We start from the raw sequence: 9,166 nt of genomic DNA on the forward strand, positions 1-9,166 counted from the left end.
CAGGAAAATACAGTCAGACAGATGAAGGAAATCAACAAAACGGCCCAAGATCTGAAGATAAAATTGGAAAAATTAAAGAAAACACAAATGGAGGAAATTGTGGAGAGAAAGAACTTAGGAAAGAAAACAGAAACTACAGAGGTTAGCATAACCAATAGACTACAAGAGATGGAAGAAAGATTCTCAGGTGTGGAAGGTACAATGGAAGTAATAAATGTATCTGTCAAAGAAAATGTTAAATCTCAAATATTCCTGACACAGACTGTCCAAGAAATTCAAGACAACAAAGAAAGACAAAACCTAAGAATAATAAAAATAGAGGAAAAAGAAGATTCCCTGCTCCAAGGCCAAGAAAATATTTTCAAAAAAAATCATTGAAGAAAATGTCCCCAACTTAAAGGAGAAGCCAATAAGAATACAAGAGGCCTACAGAACACCCAATAAATTAGACCAGAAAAGAAAACCTTCCCACCACATAATAATCAAAACAGTAAGTATACACAACAACAACAACAAAAATACTAAAAGTTGCAAGGGAAAAAGGCCAAGTAACATAAAGACAAAACCATCAGAATCACATCTGAGTTCTCAACAGAGACTATGAAACCCGGAAAGGCCTGGACAGATATCATGCAAACCCTAAGAGAACACAGACGTCAGCCCAGTCTACTATACCCCACAAAACTCTCAGTCCTCATAGATGGAGAAAACAAGATATTCAATGAAAAAACAAATTTCAACAATACCTACACACAAATTCAGGGTTACAGAAGACACTAGAAGGGAAAATACAACCCAAGAAAACTACCTACTTTCAAGAAAATGCAGGAAATAATTAACCTTACTACAGTAAAACAAAAAACAACCAAGTACAAAACCTTAGGACCGAAGCCAATATCAAAATCAAAGAATCCAACAGTCACTAGTCATTAATATCTCTCAACATTAGCGGACTCAATTCTCAAATAAAAAGACACAAATTAACAGAATGAATATGTAAACAAAACCCAGCAATCTGTTGCATACAAGAAACACACCTAAGGCACAAAGATAGACATTATCTGAGGGTAAAGGGTTGGAAGATGGCTTTCCAAGCAAATGGACCCAAGAAGCATGCAGGAGTAGCCATTCTAATATCTGATAAAATAGACTTTCAACCAAAATTAATCAAAAGAGTTGGGGAAGGACACTTCATATTCTTCAAGGGAAAATTTCACCAGGAAGACATCACAATCCTGAACATCTATGCCCAAATACAAAGGCACCCACATTTCTAAAAGAAACATTGATAAAACTTAAACCACACATAGGTCCCCACACATTAATAGTGGGAGACTTCAACACCCCACTCTCAACAAAGGACAGGTCAACAAAACAGAAATGAAACAAAGAAACAATGTCTCTAACAGAGGTCATGAATCAAATGGACCTGAAAGACATTTACAGAACTTTACACCCAGACACAAATGAATTTACCTTCTTCTCAGCACCTCATGGAACATTCACCAAGTTAGATCATATAGTTGGTCACAAAGTGAGACTCAACAGATACAAGAAGATTGAATAATCCCCTGTAACCTGTCTCATCACCATGGAATAAAGCTGAACCTCAACAACAACAGAAATAGCAATAAGCCTACACACACATGGAAACTGAACAACTTGCTACTAAATGATAGCTGGGTTAGGGAAGAAATAAAGAAAGAAATTAAAGTCTTCCTAGAATTCAATGAAAATGAAGACACAATATACCCAAACTTGTGGGACAAAATGAAAGCAGTGTTAAGAGGAAAGTTCAAAGCACTAAGTACCTTCAAGAAGAAATTTGAGACATCTCATTCAAGCAACTTAATGGCCCACTTAAAAACCCTAGAAAAAGAAGAAGCAGACACACCAAAAAGGAGTAGATGGCTGGAAATGATCAAACTCTAGGCTGAAATCAATCAATTAGAAACAAATAAAACAATTCAAAGAATCAATTAAACCAAAAGCTGGTTCTTTGAGAAAAATCAACAAGATAGACAAACCCTCAGCCAACCTAACTAAAAGGCAGAGAGACACCATCCAAATCAACAAAATCAGAAATGAAAAGGGGACATAACTACAGACACTGAGGAAATCCAAACAATCATTAGGACTTACTTCAAAAGTCTAAATGCCACAAAATTTGAAAATCTAAATGAAATGGGCAATTTTCTTAATCGATTCGACTTACCAAAGCAGAATCAGGACCAGGTAAATCAATTAAATAGTCCTATATCCCCCAAGGAAATAGAAGCGGTCATCAAAAGTCTCCCATCAAAAAAAAGCCCAGGACCAGATGGTTTCATTACCGAATTCTACGAGACCTTCAAAGAAGAGCTAACTCCAATTCTCTTCAAATTATTCCACAAAATAGAAACAGAAGGAACTTTACCAAACTCATTCTATGAAGCCACAGTCACCTTGGTACCTAAACCTCACAAAGACCGAACAACGAAAGAGAATTTCAGTCCAATCTCCCTTATGAAAATTGGTGCAAAAATACTCAACAAAATACTTGCAAACCAAATACAAGAACAAATCAAAGATATCTTTCATTATGACCAAGTCGGCTTCATTCCAGATATTCAGGGGTGGTTCATTGTATGGAAATCCATCAATGTCATCCAGCATATTAACAAACTGAAAGAAAAAAAAAACACATGATAATCTCCCTAGATGCTGAACAAACATTTGACAAAATCCAACTTCCATTCATGTTTAAAGTATTGGAGAAATCAGGGTCAAGGCACTTATCTAAACACAGTAAAGGCACTTTTCTAAACATATATACAGCAAGCGTATAAACAACATCAAACTGAATGGAGAGAAACTTAAAGAAATCCCAATGAAATCAGGGACAAGACAAGGCTGCCCACTCTCTCCATATCTCTTCAACATAGTGCTGGAAGTCCTTGCTAGAGCAATAAGACAGTTGAAGGAGATCAAGGGGATACAGATGGGAAAGGAAGAAGTCAAATTATCTCTATTTGCAGATGATATGATAGTATATGTGAGTGACCCCAAAAACTCTACCAGGGAACTCCTACAGCTAATAAACACCTTCAGCAAAGTGGCCGGATACAAAATTAACTCAAAAAAATCAGTAGCACGCCTGTATACAAAAGACAAAAGGGTGTGAGAAAGAAATTAGAGAAACAACACTATTCACAATAGCCACAAATGACATAAAGTACCTTGGTGTAACCCTAACCAAGCAAGTCAAAGACTTGTATGAAAAAAAAAAATTTCAAGTATCTGAAGAAAGAATTAGAAGAAGATATCAGAAGATGGAAAGATCTCCCATGCTCATGGCTTGCAGGATTAACATAGTAAAAATGGCCATCTTACCAAAAGAAATCTACAGATTCAGTGCAATTCCCATCAAATTACCAACACAATTCTTTACAGACCTGGAAAGAAAAATTCTCAACTTCACATGCAATAACAAGAAACCCAGAATTTCTAAAACAATCCTCTACAATAAAAGATCCTCTGGAGGTATCTCCAACCCTGACCTTAAGCTGTACTATAGAGCAACAGTTATAAAAACCACATGGTACTGGCATAGAAACAGAATGGTGGATCAATGGAATCGAACAGAAGAGCCAGAAATAAATCCACACACTTATGGGCACCTGATCTTTGACAAAGATGCCAAAACCATACAATGGAGAAAAGAGAGCATCTTCAACAAATGGTGTTGGTCTAACCAGATGTCTACATGTAGAAAAATGCGAATAGATCCATACTTATCACCCTGCACAAACTAAAGTCCAAATGGATCAAAGACCTCAATATAAAACCAGACACTTTAAATCCGTTAGAAAAAAAGTGGGGAATACCCTTGAACTCATTGGCACAGGAGACAACTAACTGAACAGAACACCAACAGCACAGGCTCTAAGAGCAAAAATCGATGAGTGGGACCTCATGAAACTGAAAAGCTTCTGCAAAGCAAAGGACACCATCATCAAAACAAAACGACTGCCTACAGATTGGGAACGAATCTTCACCAACCCTTTATCTGATAGAGGACCAATATCCAGCATATATAAAGAACTAAGGAAGCTGAAAAGCAGCAAACCAAGTTATCCACAAGGAAAGCAATAGAACTAGAAAATTTTAACACAGGGTTTCTCCCAGAGACTCATATTCCAACCAAGGACCATGTATGGAGATAACCTAGAACCCCTGCACAGATGTAGCCCACGACAGCTCAGTGTCCAAGTTGGTCCCATAATAATGGTAAGTGGGACTGCCTCTGACATAATCTGATTGGCCTGCTCTTTGATCACCTCCCCCTGAGGGGAGAACAGCCTTAACAGGCCACAGAAGATGACAATGCAGCCACTCCTGATGTGATCTAATAGACTAAGATCAGAAGAAAGAATAGGGGGACCTCCCCTATCAGGACATGGGGAAGGGCATGCATGAATAAGCACAAAGGAGGGTGGGACCAGCAGGGGAGGAGGGAAGGGCTTATGGGGGGACACAAAGTGAATAAAGTGTAATTAATAAATAAAATAAAAAAATAAAAATTAAAAAATAAAAATACCTTGGAATAAACTTAAAAAAAGAAGACACAGACTACAGAATGATTGCAGAAAGATGATCCAATTTTCTTCTGCATCCAAGAAACACATCTCTGCAATGAAGATAAACACTACCTCAGAGTAAATAGCCAAAAAAAATGTTTTTCAAGCAAATGGACCCAGAAAACAAGCTGGGGTAGCGATCCTAATATCTAATAAAATAGACTTCCAACCAAAACTAATCAAACAAGATAAGGAGGGGCAATCATCAAAGGAAAAATCCATCAGGAAAACACCACAATCCCAAAATCTATGCCTCAAATACAAGAGCACCTACATTTGTAAAGAAAACTTTATTATAGCTTAAATCTCACATAGATCACAACACCTTAATAGTGGGATATTTCAACCCTCTACTCTCCCCAAGGGACAGGTCATCTAGGCAGAAGCTAAATAGGGTAATAAAAGCACTTACAGAGGTCCTGAGTCAAATGGAACTATTAGGTGTCTACAGAAATTTTCACCGATATTCAAAAGAGTACACCTTTTCAGCACTTCATGGAACCTTCTCCAAAATAGACCATATAGTTGGATACAAAGCAATCCTCAGCAGATGCAAGAAGATTGAAATAATACCTTCTATTCTATCTGACCATCATGGACTAAAGCTGATCCTCAACAACAACAGAAATAGCAAAAAGCCTACACACACACAGAAACTGAACAACTTCCTACCAAACGACTAGTTAGGGAAGAAATAAAGAAAGAAATTAAAGACTTCCTAGAATTCAATGAAAATGAAGGCACAATATACCCAAACTTATGAGAAACAATGAAAGCAGTTCTAAGAGGAAAATTCATAGCACTAAGTGCCTTCAAAAAGAAATTTGAAACATCTACAAGCAACATAATGGCCCACCTGAAAGTCCTCGAAAAAAAAAAAAGCAGACACACCCAAGAAGAGTAGACAGCTGGAAATAATCAAACTCCGGGTTGAAATCAATAAATTAGAAACAAATAAAACTATTCAAAGAATCAATGAAACCAAGAGCTGGTTCTTTGAGAAAATCAACAAGATTGACAAACCGCTAGCCAAACTAACTAAAAGGCAGAGAGAAACTATCTAAATCAGCAGAATCAGAAATGAAAAGGGGGACATAACTACAGACACTGAGGTTTTACTACACTCATTAGGTTTTACTACAAAAGTCTATATGCCACCTAATTTGAAAATCTAAGGGAAATAGTCAATTTTATTGATAGATGACATTTACAAAAATTAAATAAAGATCTGGTAGAAAGACTGAATAGTCCTATCCCCCAAGAAAATAGAAGCAGTTATCAACAGTATTCCTTCCCAAAAAAGCCCAGGGCCAGATGGTTTCAGTGTAGATTTCTACCAAATCTTCAAAGAATTGCTAACTCCACTTATGTTCTAATTATTCCACAAAATAGAGACAGAAGCAACATTACCAAATTCATTCTATGAAGTGACAATAACCTTGATACCTAAACCACACAAAGACCCAAAAAAGAAGAGAACTTCAGACCCATCTCTCTTATGAACATTGATTCAAAAATACTCAATAAAATATTTGCAATCTGAATCTAAGAACATATTAGAGATATCATCCAGCATGACCAAATAGGCTTCATCCCAGACATGCAAGGGTTGTTCCATATATAGAAACCGATCAATGTAATCCACCATATAAAGAAACTAAAGGAGAAAAACCACATGATCATCTCCTTAAATGCTAAAAAAGCATTTGACAAAATCCAACACCCATACTTGTTTAAAGTTTTGGAGAAATCAGGGATATAAGACACGTACCTAAACATAGTAAAGACAATATACAACAAGCCTATAGCCAACCTCAAACTCAATGTAGAGAAACTTAAATCAATCCCACTGATATCAGGGACAAAAGGCTGCCCACTCTCTCCATATCCCTTCAACATAGTACTTGAAATCCTAGCCAGAGCAATAAGACAACTAAAGGAGATCAAGGGGATACAAATCAGAAAGGAAGAGGGCAAAGTATCACTATTTGTGGATGATATGATAATTTACATGAGCAACCCCAAAAGTTTATCCAGAGAACTCCTTCAGCTGATAAACACTTTCATAAAAGTGGATGGATACAAAATTGACTCAAAAAACAAAAACAAAAACAAAAACAAAATCAGTAGCCCTTGTATACCAAAGACAAAAGACTGAGAAAAATAAAATAAAATTAGGGAAAGAACACCCTTCACAGTAGCCACTAATAACATAAAGTCCCTTGGTCTGACCCTAACCAAGCAAGTGAAAGACATCTAAGAAAAAAAATAAAACTTTAAGTCTCTGAAGAAAGAAATTGAAGAAGATACCAGAAAATGGAAAGATCTCCTATGCTCATGCATTGGTAGGATTAACATAGTGAAAGTGGGCATTCTGCCAAAAGCAATCTACAGATTCATTGCAATTCCCATCAAAATACCAGCACAATTCTTTGTAGAACTTGAAATAAAAATTTTCAACTTTATATGGAAAAACAAAAAATCTAGAATTGCCAAAATGATCCTGTATAACAACTGATCATCTGGAGGTATCTCCATCCTGAATCTCAAGCTGTACTACAGAGCAATAGTAGTAAAAACCATATGTTACTGGCATAGAAACAGAATTGTGGATCAATGCAATTAAATTGAAGACCCAGAAATAAACCCACACACCTGTGGATACTTGATATTTGTCAAAGAAGCCAAAACCATACAATGGAAAAGAAGACTGCAGCTTCAACAAATTGTGCTGGTATAACTGGATGACTACATGCAGAAAAATGCAAATAGATCCATATTTATCATCCTGTACAAAACTAAAGTCCAAGTGAATCAAAGACCTCAATATAAAACCAGAAACACTAAATCTTTGAGAAGAAAAATGAGCCTACAACTCATTGGCATAGGAGGCAACTTCCTGAACAGAACACCAATAGCACAGGGTCTAAGATCAACAATTAATAAATGGGATCTCATGGATCTGAGAAGCTTCTGCAAAGTAAAAGACACAGTCATCAAAAAAAATAAATAAAAAATAAAAAAAACAGTCTATAGATTGCGAAAAGATCTTTACCAACCCTATATCTGCCAAACAGCTATTATTCAGAACATATAAAGACCTAAAGAAGTTAAAAAGCAACAAATAAAGTTCTACTATTAAAAAATGGTGTACAGAGCTAAACAGAGAATTCTCTTTATAGGATTGTAGAATGGCAGAGAAACACTTAAAGAAATGTTCAATGTCCTTAGTCATCAGGGAAATGCAAATCAAATGACCATGAGATTTCACCTTACACCCACCAAAATGGCTAAAATAAAAAACTCAAGTGACAATACATGCTGGAGAGGATGTGGAGAAAGAGGAACCATCCTCCATTGCTGGTGGTAAATTAAACTTGTATAATCACTTTGGAAAGTTGTTTGCTTTCTCAAACAATTAGGAATAGTGCTTCCTCAAGATCCAGCCAAACAACTCATAATCATATATCAAAAATATGTCATATATCATATATCATATATATCATATATCATATATCAAGTATATCAAGTACATATATCAATATCATATATCAAGTACACAAAATGAACATTTGTTCAACCATGTTCTTAGCAGATTTATTCATAATAGCCAGAACCTGGAAACCACGCAGATGTCCCTCAACAGAGGAATGGATACAGAAATTGTGGTACATTTACACAATGGAATACTACTCAGCAATTAAAAACAAGAAAATAATGAAATTTGCAGACAAATAGTGGGAACTAGAAAAGATCATCCTGAGTGAGGTATCCCAGGAACAGAAATACACACATGGTATATACTTACTTATAAGTGGATACTAGACATGTAATATAGGATAAACTTAAGAAAATCTGTGTACCTATAGAAGGTGAGGTAGAAGAAGAACCCTGGGTAAGATGATCAGTCCTCACTCAGGAAGGCAAATGGGGTGGATTTTGGAAGATGGAGAAAACAGAAAACAGGACAGGAGCCTTCCAAGGAGGGCCCCTGAAAGACTCTACCCAGCAATGTATAAAAGTAGATAATGAGACTCATAGCCAACCTTTGAACAGAGTGCATGGAATCTTAGGAAAGATGGGGGATTGGATTTGGAGAGTCTGGCGCTTTCTCAGACAACTAGGAATAGCGCTTCCTCAAGATCCAGCCATACCACTCCTAGGCATATATCCAAAAGAGGCTCAAGTACACAAAAAGGACATTTGCTCAACCATGTTTGTAGCAGCTTTATTTGTAATAGCCAGAAGCTGGAAACAAACCAGATGCCCCTCAACTGAAAAATGGATGCAGAAACTGTGGTACATCTATACAATGGAGTATTACTCAGCAATGAAAAATAAGGAAATCATGAAATTTGCAGGTAAATGGTGGGACTTCGAAAGGATCATCCTGAGTGAGTTGTCCCAGAAGCAAAAAGACACACACAGTATATACTCACTCATATAGACATACAACATAGGACAAACCCACTAAAATCTGTGCATCTAAAGAAACTAAACAAGAGAGAGGACCCTAACTAAAATGTTCAATCCCCACCTGAAAGGCA

This window comes from Psammomys obesus, unplaced genomic scaffold, assembly GCF_907164565.1.
Source record: "Psammomys obesus unplaced genomic scaffold, mPsaObe1.curated_primary_1811, whole genome shotgun sequence".
NCBI classification, from domain to species: domain Eukaryota; kingdom Metazoa; phylum Chordata; class Mammalia; order Rodentia; family Muridae; genus Psammomys; species Psammomys obesus.